Consider the following 22,703-nt stretch of genomic DNA (forward strand, 5'->3'; position numbering starts at 1 on the left):
AGTGCGTGAATTAATTAGTTAACCAATACAGTCCCTGTGGGAACGAACTAGAAAAGATTCTATACTACTTGCGAACTCGTATACTTATGTGTATTATTAGCACGTGTTTAGCGACTAACAAGTTTTTGGCGCCGCTGCCGGGGACTGCAGTGTTAATTTATAGTTTATGTGCTTTCCATTAGTGGTCATTAAAGTTCATTGACTCGGACATTGTTACTTATCTGTTTCCTTGTCTTATTTCAGGTACTCTAGCGAGGGTGTATGCATACACATTCGCGTACTTGTAAGAGAACACTGGATAAAGCCGAGGAAGAAGTTGTGGCAGTTCGTAAGGAAGTTTTCGAGGAAGAAAAGAAGGTAGAAGAAGAAGAGAAAGTTGAAGAACCAGCTTTAGTTGAGATAGGTGATCAAGCAGAAAATCCTAAGGCTTTGATGGACTATTCTCAGCCTAAAATTAATGACATTCAGTCAAGCATCATCAGACCAGCCATCAGGGCTAACACTTTTGAGATCAAGTCAAGCACGATTCATATGATACAGAACTCAGTACAGTTTGGGGATTCTCCTACTGAACACCCCAACATGCACATCAGGGATTTCATCAAGATCTGCAACACCTTCAAGTTTAATGATGTGACTGAAGATGCTATCAAGCTACGCCTCTTCCCATTCTCTCTGAGGAAAAATGCTAAGTGCTGGTTACACTCTCTACCAGCAGGGTCTATCACCACTTGGGAGGATCTTGCGCAAAAGTTTCTCACTAAATTCTTCCTCATGGCGAAGACTGCTGCAATCAGGAATGCTATTACCCAGTTTGCTCAGCAAACAGGAGAATCTCTATGTGAGGCTTGGGATCGATATAAGGAGATGCTAAGGAAATGCCCACACCATGGTATGCCTGATTGGATGATTATCAACTATTTCTATAATAGATTGGGTGCTACTTCTAGACCCATACTTGATGCAGCATCAGGAGGAGCCTTGTGGGCTAAGAGCTACGATAAAGCTTATGAACTTATTGAACTGATGGCTGCTAATGAGTATCAGAATCCTTCCCAGAGGCTGACTCATGGAAAAGTCACAGGAATTCTGGAGTTGGACGCAGCAACTGCTATCGCTGCCCAACTTAAGGCTTTGACGATGAAGGTGGACACTTTGGCTAATTATGGAGTTAATCAAATCACTAGTGTCTGTGAGCTTTGTGCTGGTGCCCATGAGACTGATCAGTGCGTAATTTCTAGTGAATCAACTCAGTTTGTGAGCAACTTCCAATGATCGCAGCAACCAGTGCCAGCCACCTATCATCCCAACAACCGCAATCATCCTAATTTCAGCTGGAGCAACACTCAGAATGCGGTTCAACAGCCTTATCAGCAATATCCAGCTAAGCAGTACAACCCCCCTATTTTCAGCAACCATAGTATGCACTTAGACAGCAACTCCAGCTGCAACAAGCTAATGAAAAATTTGAATTAGAGGAGTTGAAGCTTATGTGCAAACGTCAAGCTATTTTTATCAAGACCTTGGAAAATAAAATTGGTAAAATTTCCAATGCCTTGCTAAATCATCATCCTGGTACACTACCTAGTGACACTGAAGTGCCAGGAAAGAGGGAAGCTAAGGAGCAGGTAAAGGCAATCACTTTAAGATCCGGAAAGGTTACAAATTCTGAACAAACTCAAGAGTTGACTGAAGAACCTGGGGCTGAGAAAGAAGTAGAGCAGTAGGATGAAGAAGTGGAACCAATGAAGACTACTGTAGAGCACACTCCGCCTGAGGGTAATACAAGGGGAAACATATCTATCCTCCACTGTCATTTCCTAAGCGGTTGCAGAAGAAAAAGCTGGACCAGCAATTTGAGAAGTTTCTGGAGGTGTTTAAGAAACTTCATATCAACATACATTTCGCTGAGGATCTTGAGCAGATGCCTAGTTATGCAAAATTTATGAAAGATATTCTCTCTCGAAAAGTGAAGCTAGATGATTTAGAGACTGTTTCTCTCACGAAGGAATGCAGTGTTGTGCTGCAACAGAAATTACCTCTGAAGCTTAAGGATCCAGGAAGCTTCACTATTCCATGTACTATTGGAAAAGTGTCTTTTGACATATGCTTATGTGACTTGGGAGCTAGCATCAAGCTGATGCCTTTGTCAATCTTCAAGCAGTTGGACTTACCTGATCCGAACCAACTTATATGACCTTATAGTTGGTCGACCGTTCTATTACATATCCACGAGGTATTGTGGAGGATGTCTTGGTCAAGGTCGATAAACTAATCTTCCCTACTAATTTCATAATTCTTGATTTCGAGGAGGATAAGAAGATTCCCAAAATCTTGGGGAGACCTTTCTTGGAGATAGGCCGAACCTTGATAGATGTGCAGAAGGGTGAGCTCACAATACGAGTTCTGGATCATGATGTTACTTTTAATATGTTCAACACTATGAAATTTCCTACTGATAATGAGGAGTGCTTAAAAGCGGAGTTGGTCGATTCGGTGGTCACATCAGAACTTCTTAAGCCATCTATTGAGGAAGCTCCTAAACGCCTCAAGCCATTTATTGAGGAAGCTTCCACTTTTGAGCTTAAGCCTTTACCTGAGCATTTGAGGTATGCGTTTTTAGGTGATGCATCTACTCTGCCTATTATTATTGTAACTGACCTTTCGGGTAGTGATGAGGAAAAGCTTCTTAGGATTCTGAGAGAGTTCAAATCGGCAATTGGCTGGACTATAGTAGATATAAAGGGAATCAACCCTTTTTACTGTATGCACAAAATTCTGCTAGAGGTGGGTAGAAATCCTACGGTCGAGCAACAAAGAAGACTTAATCCAACAATGAAGAAAGTAATGAAGAAGGAAATTCTTAAGTGGCTAGACGCAGGAATCATCTATCCTAATTCTGACAGTTCATGGGTAAGCCCGGTTCAATGTGTGCCAAAGAAGGGTGGTATTACAGTCATAGAAAATGAGAAGAATGAGCTTATTCCTACTAGAACAGTCACGGGGTGGAGAGTTTGTATGGACTACAGGAAGCTGAATAAAGCCACTAGGAAGGATCACTTCCCTTTGCCCTTCATTGATCAGATGCTTGACAGGTTAGCCGGTCATGAGTACTACTATCTTCTAGATGGTTATTCAGGTTACAATCAAATTTGTATCGCTTCAGAAGATCAGGAGAAAACAACCTTCACTTGTCCATTTGTTACTTTTACCTTCAGACGAGTTTCTTTTGGTCTGTGTGGTACGCCAGCCACATTTCAGAGATATATGATGGCTATTTTTTCTGACATGATTGGCCAGAATGTGGAGGTGTTCATGGATGACTTCTCAGTCTTTGGCGATTCTTTTGATGAATGCTTGCAAAATCTTGGATATGTTCTCAAAAGGTGTGTTGAGACCAGTCTGGTTCTCAATTGGGAGAAATGTCACTTTATGGTGTGTCATGGCATTATTCTCGGGCACAAGGTTTCTAGTAAGGGTCTAGAGGTGGACAAGGCCAAGGTGGGGGTCATTGAGAATCTCCCTCCACCCATTTCTGTTAAGGGAATTCACGGTTTTCTTGGTCATGCGGGTTTCTATAGGCGTTTCATCAAAGACTTCTCGAAAATTTCGAAGCCATTGTGCAGTTTGCTAGAAAAAGATGTCCCTTTCAAGTTTGATGATGAGTTCCTTGTAGCTTTTGAGACATTAAAGAAGAGTTTAATCACAGCACTAGTCATAACTACACCTGATTGGAATGAATCTCTTGAGATGATGTGCGATGCAAGTGACTATGCAGTTGGAGCAGTTCTTGGGCAGAGGAAGAACAACATATTTTATGTGGTCTACTACGCTAGTAAGACCCTAAATGGTGCTCAACTGAATTATACTACTACGGAGAAAGAACTTTTGGCTATTGTCTATAGTTTTGAGAAATTTTAATCTTATTTACTTAGGACTAAGGTGACAGTTTTCACTGATCACTCTGCAATTTGATATCTCGTCTCAAAGAAGGACTCGAAGCCTAGATTGATTAGATGGGTTCTTTTGCTCCAATAATTTGAACTAGACATCAAGGACAGAAAAGGAACTGAAAATTAAGTCGTTGATCATCTCTCACGTTTAGAGAATCCCAATGCTACTTCATTGGATAAGACATTAATAAATGAATCTTTTCCCGATGAGCAGATGTTTAGAGTGCAAGAAGAAGAACCGTGGTTTGTAGACATTATGAACTACCTTGTGAGTAATATCATGCCTCCCGACTTATCTTATGCTCAAAGGAAAAAGTTTCTACATGAAGTAAAGTGGTATATGTGGGATGAGCCATTTCTTTTTCGACAAGGAGCTGACCAAATCATCAGGAGATGTATTCCTTACAGCGAAACGGGGGGGGGGGGGATCTTGCAAGATTGCCACTCAACGGCTTATGGACGACATTATGGTAGAGAAAAGACAGCAGCTCGTGTTCTTCAAGCAGGTTTCTTTTTGCCGATATTATTTAAAGATGCTCACCAGTTCATTTTGAAATGTGATCGATGTCAACGTGTGGGTAATATGTCTAAGAGGGATGAGATGCCTCTTAATGTGTTTCTCAAGGTTGAGGTCTTCGATGTTTGGGGAATTGACTTCATGGGGCCATTTGTCTCATCCTGTAATAATTAGTATATCTTGTTGGCAGTTGATTACGTGTCGAAATGGGTTGAAGTTAAGGCATTTCCAACGAATGATACAAAAGTGGTGCTTAATTTTCATCGCAAGCAGATATTCACAAGGTTTGGATCTCCAAGAGTCATAATCAGTGATGAGGGGTCGCATTTTTGCAATCGCAAGTTCACTGCTATGATTAAAAGGTATAATGTGAATCATCACATTGCTACGGCTTATCATCCTCAGATGAATGGTCAAGCTGAGGTATCTAACAGAGTGATCAAGCGTATTTTGGAAAAAGTAGTGTTCCCATCAAGGAAAGATTGGTCTTTGAAGCTTGATGAAGCTGTTTGGGCTTATAGAACATCTTACAAAACTCTTTTGAGAATGTCGCTGTTTTAGTTGATCTATGGTAAAGGGTGTCATTTGCTTGTGGAGCTCGAGCATAAAGCATACCGGGCTTTGAAGAAGTTGAATCTGGACTTGGATGCGGCTGGAAAGAAGAGGATGCTTCAATTGAATGAACTCGACGAGTTTCGACTTCAAGCTTATGAGAACAACAAAATGTATAAGGAGAAAGTCAAGAGGTGGCATGATCAGGGTTTAGTGCTCAAATCATTTATGCCTGGAAAGTTGAAGTCAAGATGGTCAGGGCCGATTATTGTCAAAAATGTGTTTCCACATGGAGCGGTGGAAATTTTTGAGAATGATCCGGGCCAAGCATTCAAGGTAAATGGTCAGAGGTTGAAGCATTATTATGGTGACACGGAAAACCGCAAGGTGGTTAGTGCCGTTTTATTGTCCATTTGATCTCGAGATTCTACGTCGAGCTAACGACATAAAAGAAGCGCTTCTTGGGAGGCAACCCAAGTATGTTATACATTAGTAGGTAGAGGAAACAAGAAAGAAGGAGAAAAACACAAAAAAATCAGAAAAAAGAAAAAATTCAGGGCCAACTACAGAAGCTGGGCGCGCCCGCGCTGAACAAGCATGCGCCCGCGTCGTTTTTCCAGTAACCAAGCGCGCCCGCACCGATTTTCCAGAGAGTGAGCGCGCCCGCGCTATCCAAGCACGCGGCCACACCGAGTCCCTGTTCGAAAAAAAATAAAATAGCAGTTTTAAGAGAAAATCGGGATTTTCAATCAAAAATCAATTCCAAACCGATTTTTACTCTTCCACATCCCATAATTCCCTCTCCAAATCAAACCCATTATTCCCACGATTCCCATAATCAATTTCCACTTCTATTCCTTATCAAATTCACACCTCTCCACCTATAAATATATACACTTATAACCAAACTTCTCCACCACATCACAATTTATCAAACACAAATCTCTCTCAACACTTAACTTTTATTCTCTTTCACTCAATCCCAATGGCATCGAAGAGGCAAAAAATGCAAGTAGACAGCAACACCACCGATTTTTCATCTGTGGGTGGTGTGAGGCCAAGGTTTCCTACTCCTTAGGCTCAAGAGGAGTACACGAGGCTTCTCTCGAAGACTATTGCTAAGGAGCGCGGTTTTCTGCCATCAGGGAAGGATGGTAAGCTATTGGAGATTATTCTTGAGATGGGATGGGTTCCTTTCTGTTAGGCTGCCGGTGCTGTGCCCATGAGTGTTGTGTGTGAATTCTATGCTAATGCCAAGGCGGAGAAGAATGGCTTCACGGTGGTGAGGGGGAGGACTGTAGAGTACAGTGTTGAGGCTATCAGGACGGTGTTTGAGCAGCCCGCTGGGAAGGTGGGTCAGGACACTTGGAACGATACGACGCCCGAGGACTTTAACTTGGATCTGATCATTGCGACTTTGTGTGTGCCTGAGACTCATTGGAATTTCAAGAGGGACACTACTGATTAATCCACGTTCCCTGCTTCTTGCATGAATAGGTTTGCACGGGCCTGAAACTCATTTATTTATGCTAACATCATGCCATCTTCGCATGTGCATGAGATTACTATGGAGCGTGCTCGTCTGCTGTGGGGTATTCTTCAGGGTGATTACATTGATTTGGGGATGGTGATATATCAGGAGATTCTGAGATTTTTGAGAGGAGGTACTACAGGTGCTATTCTGTATGCGTCCGTTGTAATAAAGCTGTGCGTGGCAGTTGGTGTTCATTGGCCCGCACATGAGCAGCTTCAGCTTCCCAAAGCTCCTATCGACAGTTCTACACTGTTTAGCATGCAGGAGTGGTATGAAGGGAAGCCCGATCCTAAGGGGCTTGGGTACTCGTATGATCATATGCTAGGTGGTAGGCCTATGGAAGCAGCGAATGTGGGAGGTTCTAAGCATGCCTGTCGAGCAGCGTGGAGAGCTTAGTTAGGAGAGGAGGTTGGTTTATCGCAACAGCAGCAGGAGGCAGCAGAGGTTGAAGCTGGTTTGAGTTCGACACGGTATAGGCGTCTCGTAAGGAGGATGAATGCGATGCACGACATCCATAGTCGGTTTGCACACGATCTCACCCAGGCACTTGAGACAACTTTTAGAGCTACCGGAGTTGATATCCAGTGGCCAGTTTTTGGTGAGGATTCCGTGTATCCGCCTCCAGAAATGCCTGGCACTCCACCCGTTAAGGGTGATGATTCTGATTCGTAGTAGGTATGCCTGATTCCTTACTATTACCTTTACTGGGGACAATGAATATTTTAAGTTTGGGGGTAGTAGTTGAAGGAATATATGTTTTGTGTGAGTTTCATGCAGTTGCATATTTCATAATAGTTTAGTTCATATAGTTTGCATATTTTTCCATGTAGCTTTTTTTGGTAGTTTTATGATATTTTATTCATGTAGTTGCATACATTTGCATTATAACATGATCCCTTAAATGGTTTTTTTGATTAATTGGTGATGTTGATGTTAGTGTAGTGATGTCGTATTTAGTGATTTTGAATCTTATCAGATTGATTTGCATACTAGAGACAATTGTATTTCACTAAGTCTTATAGGTTGCTAGAGTGCTAGATCATGATCAGGGTTTATTGGTTTGTCAAGGTTAATCGCTTGTTTATATTTAGAATTTAGGATATTCTCTTAATAATAAAAGACATGGATATTTAAAAATTGGAGAAAATTGGATTTCATTGCTAGTTGTGTGGCTAGGTGTCAAATGGCTAGTAGCCGGCTCATATTTATATTAGTAGTCTAGAGTTGAATGAGATGGAGCAAAACGCACTCATTCAGAAATTCGTTGAAAAAAGAAAAAGAAAAAAATGGAAAGGAAAAAAAAGAATAAGTGTTATGTATAATTGATCACGAGTGGCTCTTTAGTACTCGAGTTATTAAGTTCTTAGTGGACTTTGTGCCTAGTGACCTAAGGCTTTTATAGTCTGGGATTCGCTAACCTAACGCTCTCTACATGGGTACTATTGTATAAGTCTTTTGTGGACCTCACTAATTGCACGATCAAATACGCATATGTGTTTATTTTATTTTGAATAAAAGTATGAATCCATATAAAACTCTTATATAAGAATTGAAGTGTTATAAGTTATTTTGAGTCTAGCTTTTATTCTGTTTATAAACTTGCGATTGTCTTGGTAAGAAGTGAGTCATGATTATTGATCTAGTTGTATAGTATATCTGTAAGTAGTTGCACACACGCACGTCTCTAGTTTGTAATTTGATTTGTGAGGTTTGACTGATCTTTATGCGAATAACTGCATTTGCTGAGGTATTGCTTGTCGATTGGTTTGGTTATTCTATGGGGATTGTTGCATTCATATTAGTTACATTCATGCATTTTTATTTCTTGTTCTTTGAGTCTGTTTATGCTTGAGGACAAGCATCGACTCAAGTTTGGAGGTATGTTGAGTGGCATTTATGACACTTTATTATGCTCTAATAAGCTTTGATTTGATGCATTTGTACTCAAGTTGTTAAGTGTTTTAACGTGTTTTTGAGTGGTTTTGCATTTCAGGCATTATCTAGGTAATCAGTTGAATTAGCATTGTTTTGGTGCTAATTTGGTGTCAAGATGTTGATGGAATAAAAGCTTGTGAAAACTGGCTCGAATCTGCGAGAAAAAGAAAAGAAGTCAGTTTTGGTAGAAGCCCAAAGCGCCCGCGCTGATCAAGCACGCGGCCGCGCCAGGTCGGGTTTTAGAATTCCTGTTTTGAATAGAATACTAATTTTTTGGGGTTCTATACTGATCAGGGCTACTATATAAACAACTCTAGGTCATTTTTAATAAGATATCAAGCTATATCAAGCCAGAGACATATCAAAGAGAGCTATAAGAAGATCGTTTTAGCACGATTCAACGAAGACGAAGAAGATCTTGTTTTTACTTGAGAATCTTTGTTTTAAGTTATATTTGGATGCTAGTTTTCTAACTTGTGAACCTTAATCTTATTTTTGTACTTGGTTTTAATTATTCGTTATAAAGACTATACGTTTGTTATATCATACTTTCATTGGAACCCACATTGATGATGAGTCTGATTATAAGCTAATCGTTATCTTGGGGTTCTAGCGGATTTATTTCTGGATTTCTTTAGTTAAATTATTTTAATGCTTTAGTATGTGGTGATTTTATGATATCCTAGTATTGGTTGTGCGTATTCTTCTTATGAGCGTCACGGACTTTTAAGATAGTGTGTTAATTCTTAATGAAGCGAAAGTGAATTTAAGGATTTATAACTTGCCATGCTAGCATATATTCATGTATTTGTTATGCATGATTCATAGGTAATTTTAACCATCTTACTTGCCCTGTATAATCAAGATAGATAACTTGTGCTTAAACTGTTATGTTGTCAAATTTTCTAGACATATAGGGTCTCAATATAATTGGTGTTTATTCAGCTTCTATCTCTTTTGTGGATGTCTGGTTGTATGGTACTCGTGCAACGAAAGTTGGCGTTTATTAGTTTCGTGTTATCTGATTAGTGTCATCACCATTGCATGCTAAGGTTGAGAATAATAAGGCCATTGAATAAAGTATTTAATGAAGTTAGGATCCCATGTTTGTCATATATATTAATTCAGTCAATATTAATCTCATAGTTATAATTGTTAGTTAATTCTTAGTTATAAACAACCTCAATTTGTTATCGTCTTAGCATTGAATAATAACCATACATTGTTGCTTAAGTGCGTGAATTAATTAGTTAACCAATATAGTCTCTATGGGAACGAACAAGAAAAAATTCTATACTACTTGCGAACTCGTATACTTGCATGTATTATTAGCACGTGTTTAGCGACTAACAAGTTTTTGGCGCTGCTGCCGGGGACTACAGTGTTAATTTATAGTTTATGTGCTTTCCATCAGTGGTCGTTAAAGTTCATTGACTCGGACATTATTACTTATCTGTTTCCTTATCTTATTTCAGGTACTCTAGCGAGGGTGTTTGAATACGCGTTCGCGTACTCGTAAGAGAACACTAGATAAAGCCGATGAAGAAGTTGTGGTAGTTCGTAAGGAAATTTTCGAGGAAGAAAAGAAGGTAGAAGAAGAAGAGAAAGTTGAAGAACCAGCTTTAGTAGAGATGATTGATCAAGCAGAAAATCCTAAGCTTTGATGGACTATTCTCAGCCTAAGATTAATGACATTTAGTCAAGCATCATCAGACCAGCCATCAAGGCTAATACTTTTGAGATCAGGTCAAGCATGATTCAGATGATACAGAACTCAGTTCAGTTTGGGAGTTCTCCTACTGAAGACCACAACATGCACATCAGGGATTTCATCAAGATCTGCGACACCTTCAAGTTTAATGATGTGACTGAAGATGCTATCAAGCTACGCTTCATCCCATTCTCTCTGAGGGACAAAGCTAAGTGCTGGTTACACTCTCTACATCTTCCTGTGTTTTTGATTTTAGTATCATCATACCTATGATCAATGAGATGTGATCATTAGTCAACAAACATACCAGTCTTAATGCATTATTATTGTCCCTTAATAATTAAACTCGACTAGGGACCTTTAGGAATATTGATACTATTCTCATAATCTCATTTCTAAGTCATGTACTTAGAGATATAGAATAGCATATCATATTCCAAGGACATTTATTAATCTAACATTTATATCACAGTAAATTAAAAATTAATAAATCATAAAGGGAATAATTGATAGAACATAAACATAAATAATCCTAATGTATTAAACTAAAATATCATAGTGTTGTGTCTAGGGTGCAAACACTAACATGAAGAATTTGAGCTTTCCTTTCCCCCCAGTCCGGATCATGTTGAGTTCAGCCAATTAGGACTAAGGTTGGCTGTCCTTTGAATAATTTGAGCTTTGATTGCCCCTAGTCCGGATTGTGTTGGGTTCAGCCAATCAGGACTAAGGTTGGTAAAAAAATTTGAGCTTTGCTTGCCTCCCAGTCTAGATTGTTTTGAGTTAATCAAGTCAGGACTAAGGTTGGTTGTCCTTTAAAAAATTAGAGCTTTGCTTGCCCCCAGTCCGGATTGTGTTGAGTTCATCCAGTTAGGACTAAGGTTTGATTTCTTGAGAGGAATTTGAGCTTTCCTTGCCCCCCAGTTCGGGTTGTGTTGAGTTCAGCCAATCAGGACTAAGGTTGTGTGTCCTTAGAAGAATTTGAGCTTTGCTTGGCCCCTAGTCCGGATTGTGTTGAGTTCAGCCAATCAGGACTAAGGTTGGTTTTCCTTTGAAGAATTTGAGTTTTTCTTGCCTCCTAGTCCGAATTGTGTTGAGTTCAGCCAATCAGGACTAAGGTTGGTTCTCCTTGGAAGAATTTGAACTTTGCTTGCCCCTAGTCCGAATTGTGTTGATTTAGCCAATCGGGACTAAGGTTGGTGTCTTGGGAGGGATTTAAGTTTTGCTTGCGCCCCAGTCTAGATTGTATTGAGTTCATCCAATCAGGACTAAGGTTGTGTGTCCTTAGAAGAATTTGATCTTTGCTTCACCCCCAGTCCAGATTGTGTTGAGGTAGGCCAAACCGGACTAAGTAGATTGTCTTTTAGGAGAATGTGAGCTTTCCATGCCCTCTAGTCCGGGTTGTGTTAAGTAGACCAAGACGGACTTGTGTTGGAGAATTTGAGCTGTTGTCGGGTCCAAGTGTTAACTGGACTCGGGCGTTGCTGGACCCAGGTGTTGCTGGAACATGATGTTGTTGGACCTCGATATTGCGAGACCTAGGTGTTCCTGAAACCTGGGTGTTGCTGGACGGGGTTGTTGCTGGACCCCGAGTGTTGCTGGACCTCGGGTGTTGCTGGACCCGGATGTTACCGGACCTGGTGTGTTGCGGGACCTAGGTGTTGCGGGACCTAGATGTTGTTGTTGGACCTGGGTGTTGCTGGACCAAGGTGTTGCTAGACCTAGGTGTTGTTGCTGGACCCGGGTGTTACGGGGCCTAGGTGTTCCTGGTCCTGTAGTTGCTGGACCCAGGTTTTGCTGGATTAGGGAGTTGCAGGACCTGGTGTATTGTTGCACCATGGTTTTGCTGGACCCGGGTATTGCTGGACCTGGGGTGTTGCGGGACCTAGGTGTTGCGGGACCTAGATGTTATTGCTGTACCCGGGTGTTGCTGGACCAAGGTGTTGCTAGACCTATGTATTGTTGATGGACCCGGGTATTGTTGGATCTAGGTTTTCTTGGACCTGGGTGTTGCTGGACCCAGGTATTGTTGGACGAGGGTGTTGCTCGACCCGGGTTTTGCTGGATTAGGGTATTGTGGGACCCAGAGTATTACTGGACATGGGTGTTGCTGGATCTAGGCGTTGTTGTTGGACCTAGGTGTTGTTTCTGGACCCGAGCGTTCCTCGACCCCGGTGTCCTTGGACATGGGTGTTGCTAGACTTGGGTATTGCTGGACCCAGGGTGTTGCGGGACCTAGGTGTTGCGGGACCTAAATGTTATTGCTGGACCTAGGTGTTGTTGTTGGACCTAGGTGTTGTTGCTGGACCCGGGCGTTCCTCGACCTCAGTGTCCTTGGACCCTGGTGTTGCTGGACCCTGGTGTTGCTGGATTAGGGTGTTGCGGGACCTGGGGTATTGCTGGACCGGGTGTTGCTGGACCCGGGTTGTTGCGGGATCTGGGGTATTGCTGGACCCATGTGTTGCTGGACCTGGGTGTTGCGGGACCTAGGTGTTGCGGGACCTAGATGTTATCACTAGACCCTGGTGTTGCTGGACTCAGATGTTACTGAACCAAGGTGTTGCTGGTAGACCCGGGCATTCCTCGACCTCGGTGTCCTTGGACTTGGGTGTTGCTGGACCCGGATGTGGCTGGACTAGGGTGTTGCGGGACCTGGGGTATTACGGGACCCTGGTGTTGCTGGACCCGGGGTGTTGCGGGACCCGGGGTATTGTTTCTGGACCTGGGTGGCCTTGGGCTGGATCTGATTTCATCCCTGGGCTAGGCTGTTTGTAGCCCATCATTTTTTTGCCTTTTTGCCCCCAATCCGGGTATGGTATGTAAGACCAATCTGGATTCAAAGATGGAGAGTTGTGCTGGCTTGAGAGGAAAACTTATTATTTTAGCCCGCAAGGGTTGGCTCAGTTGGTTAAAGAGGGGATAACTATCCTCTTGGTCACAGGTTCGAATCCCAAGGGAGGAGAATTTATGATTATGCCTCCTGAGCCAGAGCATGTCGCATTAAATGCGGTTTACCTTTGTTCATGTGGTTTGCAAGCTATTGCATGAGCCCGTAGTTATTACCCAGTGCGCACCCGAAGGGTTGCGGCTGCGGGTTACCTACGATCAAAAAACTTGTTATTTTATTGCCCCCAATCCGGGTTGGGTATGTAGAGACCAACCCAAGTCTAAGTAGAGAAAATTTGGTTGCTTTGAGAAAAATTTGCTGGTTTATTGCCCCGAATCTGGGTTTACGGATAAAAATATTTTGCTTTTTTCGTTAGAATTTTTTTTAAAGTATAAGATCATTGTGGTAGTCCGGGTTCAAGCATGGCCCCAAACTAGGATTGTTTTTTGCCTTAGAAAAATATTTCTAAGTATAAGATCATTGTGTTTGTCCGGGTTCAAGCATGGCACCGGACTAGGATTGCCTTTTGCCTTAGAATATTTTTTCTAAGTATAAGATCATTGTGCTAGTCCGGGTTCAAGCATGGCCCTGGACTAGGATTACTTTTTGCCTTGGAAAATTTTTTTTAAGTATAAAATCATTGTGCTAGCACGGGTTCAAGCATGGCCCCGGACTAGGATTGCTTTTTGCCTTTAAAAAATTATTTCTAAGTAAATATGTTTGCTCTAGTCCAGGTTCAACATTGGTCCGGACTAGTGGATGCATATGTTTGCTCTAGTCCAGGTTCAAAATTGGTTCGGACTAGTGGATGTTTTTGGCTTAAAAATATAATTCTAAGTATATATTTGCTCTAGTCCAGGTCCATCATTGGTCTGGACTAGTGGATGCTTTTGTCTTAGAAAAATAATTCTAAGTAAATATGTTTGCTCTAGTCCAGGTCCATCATTGGTCCGGACTCGTGGATGCTTTTTCCTTAGAAAAATAATTCTAAGTAAATATGTTTGCTCTAGTCCAGGTTCAACATTGGTCCGGACTAGTGGATGTTTTTGCCTTAAAAAAATAATTTTAAGTAAATATGTTTGCTCTAGTCCAGGTTCATCAGTGGTCCGGATTAATGGATGCTTTTGACTTAGAAAATAATTCTAAGTAAATATGTTTGCTATAGTCCAGGTCTATCATTGTTCCTTTTGGTTCTTTTTCACCTTAGCTCCAATGCGGTCAAAGAAAAATCTCTTAGATTGCTGGGAGTCCCCGGACTCCTCCGGTTCCTCCTCCAGTTCGGCTTCTTCCTGGATCTGGGCTTGCTCCTGCCTGTAGAGACGGATTGCTTCCGTTAGCTCATTACTTATGAGGTTGGCCACATGTTCCCCAGCCACCAGGACATTAGTGTACTTGTATTGGTTCAGCTCAATGAGGCTCCTAGCGTCCCGGGGATTAACAAATCTCTCCAGAACAGGAGTGTGCTGTAATGGTTGCTCCTGGAGTGTTTCTCGGTCGGCTCCCGGGTCTTGAGCCTGGGAGTGGTCCAGCTCATGGACTTGAGTACTACCATAGGGTCTCCCAGAAGTATGCTTTCCTGCTCTTGCCATTGTCTCAAAATTACCAACAACAACTAACAAAAATTTCCAACTAACAATATCGATCTAAGGTTGTTTTTTTAAACTTGCAAAAACTATCCAGAACAATGATAAACATCTTTCTGGGACAAGTTCAAACAATTTTCTGGGACTAGTTGGAAATATGGTAGAATAAGTGTAGCATGGTTTTAGAACATAAAGACAATATGCAAACTAAAGCAAACTCGGGGTTATAAAATAATAGAAACTAGTGATGGCACACACAAATGTGGCGTAAATCAACGAAATGGGGCTCACACAAACATGGCCTAAAACAATGAGCACACACAAATATGGCTTAAATAAACAACATTCATATTAATGAGAGAGTTTGGTTCCTTGGGTTCTTACAAGTTAAAGAAATGGAATCTTTCAAGAGCTTGTTGATGAAGGTGAATCCAGGGGCACCGAGACCCAAGGATGGAGAGCCCCTCCTTCTATCGCCAAATGATAACTCCTGGTGGCAGGGCCGCTCCTTCGACGCCGTTTCTGGATCCTTCACCGCGGTGGTGGTGTAGTTATCATGGGGTTCCTACAAAACAATACCGGAAGGGGGGTTTGGCTCCCGCGGCGCCTCCGGTGTGAGAGTAAGAACTCGCTTTTGGGGAAGATGAAGATAAATAGGAATGAAAGGTGGCTTTGTGTGTGTAAGAGTATAAGAGAGTGATTAACCCCAAAACCTTACCTTCTTGGGCTATTTATAGCCCAAGGATAGGGTTTTGGGATTATTACCTTTGAATCGTAGTCGTTGGTTCTAGGAGCGAAGGACACCTAGATGGGATGGATGCCTTACACGTGTCAGGATGGGATTGGTTGAGGAATGTTCTAAGGATCTCCTGGCACGTGCTCTGATTGTGCTCATGATTGATGAATGACAGTTGTCCCTATCACGCGCTTTGGGATGTGCCTCACGTGCTGGGATTCCCCAAGGTCGGGATGTTAGGACTAGATTCGTCTGGATTGGTTGTGTGCGAGACAGCTGTTAGGACTAGATTAGTCTGGACTGATTGTGTGCGGGACTGCTGTTATGACTAGATTAGTCTAGACTAGTTGTATGTGGGACTGTTGTCAGGACCAGATTAGTCTGGACTACCTATGTGCGGGACTGGATGGAGTTAGGAGTCCAGACATGGTTTGTGAACTATCAATTATAAACCTATATTTATATGAAGTATATTTTCCTCTTTTTTTGATCCAAATTCTACTTTGTTACAATATTCACGGGACTTTCTTTCTCTGTTCAAGTCACGTTCTACTTTGTTACAATATTTATGAGAGTTTGAAATCTAAGTTTACCTTTCTAGTATATACACTTACAAATAAGCTCATAATATAGTAACTGCGTAAACCCAATGTTGAAAAACTAAGCCTTCCGTCAAAGTAATGTTTGGTAATTTAGTATTGGTTTTGCAGCAGACAAAGTCAACACTAACTTCAATGGGTAAAATTATCTCAGATTATGTAATAGGTTCCTTTTATATTAACTTTCAGTTATGTTAAGTCTCTCAAATATTGAGATTTTTTATGTTGTTCATGTGACAAGTTATTGGTAGTCTGCATCCTTATGCTAAATTAACAACAGAAGATGAAGTTTTAGACTATCCTTGTGCTAAATTAACAATAGAAGATGAAGAGAAAGGATGGCTTATCATTGAGACAGAGGAGACTGCGAAGAACAAAGAAATATTTATAGTGGTTTGTGCTGGGTTTGACTTGTTTTGTCAAAGGGAGGTGATATATGCACTTCCTAGATTTATGCATATCACCTCCCTTGCCAAATAACTCCTAAAAAATTAAGGGCATATTCATAATTTTGTAAGTTACAATTTTTTCAATATCGAGTATGTATAATATGGAATTATTTTGGAGGAAGTGGGTAAAATTTATATACAAGAAAAAGTACTCTAAAATATTAAGAAAACTAGCATGATAGCTCTTGTAAAGTACGGGCCACATTCGATTTTATGTATTTATATTTTATGTTATGATAAAACGGTTTATTTTTCACAATAATCTTCACACATCTCGATTTATTTAAATGTCAGTAGTTGATAGTTGCTCGATCAGATTTCGGCCCCAAAATATGAATTAGAGTTCAGTAAATTTTACCCACTTGAATTCCGAAAATATTAAATGGCTTTTATTGTAATTATAATAAAATCATTTCTTTATTTTATTTATATAATATTGTATTAGAAAATGGAAATTCTTGCAAAGCACATAGCGTATTCCAATTTCTTTAATTTATCATTTATATATTACAAGAAATTATTGATATTTTCAACACAAGGTATAAATGCTTATTTTAATTTAAATTACCGTACAATATATGAAAACTTATAATGCCAACATATTTTTTATCTTTTTTATTTGTTGATTAAAAGTAAGATTCGGTCTAATTGTTTACTTATAAGAAATATTGGCAAAGTAACTACTTTTTTGCACAGTTCAGCACAACAATTGAGATTATAAATTTCACAATGAAACATCTTCATGACAATCTTTTATACTCGTTTATAAAATAATAAGTTTTTTTATATGTGTTAACCATACTAAATTGTCTAGTAAAAAGTTATTTTTGTTATTACTTTCTTAATAAACCCATTTTTTTACAAAATTTAGAAACAATATCGATGCTTTCATTACAATTGAGGTCGTTTAGTTAGGATAAAAATATTCTATTATATGTAAAGTATATAATGCATCACACATATAATAGAATTGTGAGTATATATATGTGTGTGCGCGCGCCCACATTTGTTACAAGGAGAATTTACTTTGAAATGAGATGGGAGAATTAATCTAATCTCCATATTCTAATGACTTCAAATTCTTTCAATCGGTCCTCACTATGATGGTTTCTCATTTAGCCATGATAATCTTTGATCATGTCAGATTATTTTCAGAGTAGTATGATTTTGACGATGATGGTCGATACAATAATCATAGGTTGATAATTTATGTGAGGATCAACTTTTAAATTCACGATATCCCCTCATATTCTGATTTTGTTTTAATCGTGGGATCAAAATATTTTTGTATTTGTGCTATAATTTAGATAATTTGTATAAAACTTTTGTTGTTAGGATATAAATAGTGGCCTAAATCTTATTTGTTAAATCTTATGAATATTTAAAAATTTGTTATTCACATAAGTTTTTTTCGTATAATTGATTTTTAATCATTACACGTATTCTTATCATTTTTATAATATATATATATATAATAAAAAACGAGAAATATTTTACTAATTTTAAACCCAAGCTATAAGCCTATTATAACGGTTAGATGTGAATATAACTTTATTTGTTCATAGGATCAGCCGCTCATGGGACAGTAATGATTAAAATGATATATGTGTAATTTATTAAGTAGGTTTAAATGCTCATGTTAAAGTCATGTAGTTAATGATTGTAAAAATTGTATCAAACATTGTGTTGGTGTAATGGTTATATGTCTCCACATAATCTTTTTGGTTTCATTAGGTCATGGGTTCGACTCTAATCAAATTTTTTAAACTAATATGTGTGGCGCCCCCCAAACCCGGGTCAGAAGTTTGGGGTCCACAACATACACACACCATATATAAACATGTTTATGAAAATAATAATATATATGCAATGACCCTACTTACCATATTCCACGGATCGATGCAGTTTAAAGTATGCCCACAAGCCACAACCTTATTTATATTACAAACGTACCAAATCTCAGTTTATTTATCTTACAACTGAAGTAAACTTTATTACAATCCATTAACACAAACTTAGCCAAACATCATCTGCTAGCTTATTCTTCAACCTGGAAACCTAGCTCGCGCACTTGTTTGGCGTTCCTAGCTACCACCAACTTCCTTTTTCACTGGAAAAGAATATAAATAGATTTGCAAGAGTGAGCTAACTAGATCAGCAAGTCATAATGACAACACTATGATTAACAATGATCAACTGAAATGATATAATGAATCAAGTTTCCTGATAAATAATGATTAGAATTGGATATTCACTTTTAATTTGAAAACTAAGGTTAGGCTACTGATCAGTCACTCACTAACCCCGAGCAAGGCTCCCAGCTTTACTCTATATACTGGATCCAAGGCACACATTGGCCTATTATGACCACGAATCTGGTCCGACCACGAATCTGGTCCATATTTAAAAACAATCCAATTCTATAATAACAATATAATAAGCAATGTAAATTAATAAGCTGAATCATAAACAACACATATCTCGAAGCATAGGGTGATTCATAATGCCCCGAAGATATAATAAGGTAAACATGAAGATTAACTTTTAACAAAGAAAAGAATCACAAAGTAGAAGACCAAGGGTTCAATGGTTACAAGGATTGGTCTTCTCTTATATGAGGTATAAAGGTTCGTATGTTAAGCAATTCCATATCAAGAATTAGTATGTGGTAGATATGTATTTGTAGAGTAGTATTGCATATTTGTGGTTCGTATTCAAGAATTCAACAATCAATGGTTTACAAGAAATCAGGATCGCGGCTCAAGATCAACAAGAATCAGGGTTTAGGGTTAAGTACTTTAAAGTACTTGAAATATAGAACAAGAACTATTTGGAATAACATATGAAGAGAGTTCAAAGGTACTTGCAATATATCACAAGAAAGAGTAGAAGCACTTGCCTTATTAATTCGCTTTTACTCTACTTCTACTTGTCAATTGGTTCCCAATCACTAACTACTTGCTTTCCCTTTCTACGTCTCGCTTGCTCTGTTAAACATCATATTTATGTATCAATACTAATTCTCGTCTCATTCTACACATTACAAGCTTTTATCTACCCTTCGTTTCACCCAAATTCGACGTACGGATTGAAAGTTACAGCAAAAACAGTCAAACAATGCATGTACAATCATATTATACATCAATCAGATCACATATAGCACATAGCATATAATATATTCAATTAAAATGATTATTTAAAGAAGATTCGGGGTTAAAATAATTTTCTAGGTATTTAATACGAATTTTTGAACATTTTTTGAAATTAAAACGTGTCTTCGAATCATTTTATAATTAAATAATAGGGTTCAAACACCCAAATCTGACTTAAAAATAATTTAAAATAATATTTTAAAGCTTGAAACTATTTTTCAGTATTTTTAAATCCAAATAAATAATTAAATCTAATTAAATAATCAATTAAAATTAGTTAATAACTAATTAAATTAATTAATCAATTAATATTTAAATTAATTGACTAACTAAATAATTAATTATCAACTAAAATTAATTAATTAAGTAATTAATATTTTATTTCAAATTAAAAATATTTTTTCAGAATTAAATATAGATTTTTAGAATTTAAAAAGAATTTTTAGAAATAAAACAAAATTTTAAAATAATTTTTAATTAAAAATATGCAGAAACAATATTCAGAATTGGGGATAGGATTTCAGAGGATCAAAACCGGGTCAAACCCCGGGTCAAAATTGGCTCGATCGGGTCACCCAACAGTCGAAGAACTCGCCGGAAAAAGCAGAATCCGACGAGTCTAATTCAAGCAAATCCTGTATCGTTTGGTTCGATTCTACACCTCAATCAATTCCTAAAGACAACAGCAACTCAGGGACCACTTTATTTCTAGTTTACAACCCCTGGACAGCGTTTCCCGGCGAACTCGCCATTAACGCCGGCGAGTTCGAAGGTTTTCCGGCGAGCTGATTCAGGCATCCAAAATACGATTTGTTAACATGGTTCGAGTGCTCATGACACGATCTACCGACTAGTACAACTTAATCATACCCAGAATCAACGAAAATAAAATACCCAATTCGAATTAAGAACATTCAAACAATTAAAACTCTAATTTTACAATTTAAATAATCAAACCTCAATTTCTATATGTTATTGAACTCCAAATTCATCATATAATATACCAAAATGACCAAGATAAAATTATCTACAAGATTAAGCCTTAAAATCATATAAACAACATCAAAATCAAAATTCCATAATTTAATCTTTAATTAATTCTAATTAAAACAATTAAATAAGAAAATTACCTTGATTTCTACACTAAAATGGATGATTGATTCAGAAAGATCTTTTCGAGAGCTTCGATTTGATATATGGCACGCTCGATTTCGAATTCGATAACACCTTCGTTTGTGAGTTTGATTTTCAAGAATGCTGCGATTAATTAGGGGTTTCTCTGTGAATTCTATATTTTTACTGATCGATTATGATTATACGAATAAAATAAAATAAGAAAAGGGCTACTTATATTTATGGAATATTAGAACGTGTTGGATCGTATTGGATTGATAAATAAGTTTCTTAGCTGCTAAGTAACTGCAAAAACGATCTGATTTGATACCCGTATTGGATAATTATCTAAACCGGGTTTTTATAAAACACTTTATACGCAAATAATGTAATAATATCCCGTCTTTCGAGAATACGGGTTTTGTTGATATATCGAAATGATTATTTTATTGAAAATTTTGCGCCGGGACGTGTACAGGTCAAACCGTAATCCAGATTGATATAGTGAAAACACGGAAAATGTCCGGAATTATCATATTAGGTTAATAATGAGTTTTCCGAAGAGTTTTGGGTTGTAAGAACGTAAAAACGGTTAAAGTTGGAAAATTCCCGATTTTATAAAATAGTTTTGTAATTATTCAGAAAATAATTAATAAATTCATAAATCATTTTAAAATCATATAACAATCCAAAATTTACCAGAAAAATATCACAATTATCTATATTTAATTCTGGACATAATAAAATTAAAATACTCATATCTTATCATATATAAACATCTAAATATCAATATCAATCAATAGATAATTCACCAGATATCACATAATAATCATATAACGCGATATCCCGGATATTATATCCTTCCCCCTTAAAAGGATTCTGTCCTCAAAATCTCCTAAGTAAACAACTGAGGGTACTTTTCTCGCATATCACTTTCTAGTTCCCATTTTAACTCTTTAACCTTTGGGTTTCTCCACAATACTCTTACTAACTTTACAACTTTATTTTTCAATATATTTTCTTTCTTTTCTAGAATCTCTGTTGGATTCACTACATACGATACATGCGCCTGAAGTTCCATCGGCTCATACTCGATTACATGCCTAGAATCTGGATTATACTTCTTTAGCATCGATACGTGAAAATATTATGAATATGCTCCACGTGTGGGGTTAACACCAATTCGTAAGCTACCTTGCCGACACATTTCAGAATTTCAAAAGGTCCAACATATCTAGGACTCAACTTCCCTTTCTTTCCGAATCTTGATAATTCTTTCCATGGTGACACTTTCAGTAACACTTGATCTCCTTCTTTGAGTTCAATATTCTTCCTGGATTGATCTGCATATTTCCTTTAACGATCCCGTGCTGCAATTAACCTTTTTTAGATGACTTCCATAACTTCTTTTGTCTGTTGCACCAACTCGGGTACAAGTATTTTACGTTCTCCGACTTCGTCCCAATATACTAGTGATCAACATTCGCGTCCATAAAGAGCTTCATAGGGAGGCATTCCGATACTGGCGCGATAACTGTTATTGTAAGAAAATTCCATTAAAGGTAAATGCTCGTCCCAATTTCCTTTGAAATCAATGGCACAAACACGTAACATATCTTCAATAGTCTGAATTGTTCTTTTGCTTTGGCCGTCAGTCTGTGGATGATAAGTCGTACTTATATTCAATTTAGTTCCCAAACATTTTTTGAAAACTTTTCTAAAATCCTAAATTGAATCGTGGATCTCGATCAGATACAATAGACACAGGGACTCCATGATAGACTACTATTTCCTTCAAGTACATGTTAACCAACTTGTCCAGTGAAAATTTTTCATTGATAGGCAAGAAATGAGCTTATTTGGTTAGTCTGTACTTGCTCTTATCTAGCTTGGCAGGATCAGCCTTCAAGGGCTTAGGCCAACGAATATCTCAATCTTTCTCGATTTCTATTAAGATCTGGCTTCTAGGAGCATTCAGCTTA

The 22,703-nt window shown here is 38.5% G+C and overlaps 1 non-coding gene across 1 annotated transcript; it reads right to left on the reverse strand.

Annotated features, from left to right (window-relative positions):
* Nucleotides 1–789: 789 nt before the first annotated feature.
* On the reverse strand, nt 790–896 carry LOC141716186 (small nucleolar RNA R71). Its single transcript, XR_012572904.1, has one exon. It is a non-coding gene; the product is annotated as a small nucleolar RNA R71 (small nucleolar RNA).
* Nucleotides 897–22,703: the final 21,807 nt, after the last annotated feature.

The sequence above is a fragment of the Apium graveolens genome, chromosome 3 (assembly GCF_009905375.1).
Source record: "Apium graveolens cultivar Ventura chromosome 3, ASM990537v1, whole genome shotgun sequence".
NCBI lineage: Eukaryota > Viridiplantae > Streptophyta > Magnoliopsida > Apiales > Apiaceae > Apium > Apium graveolens.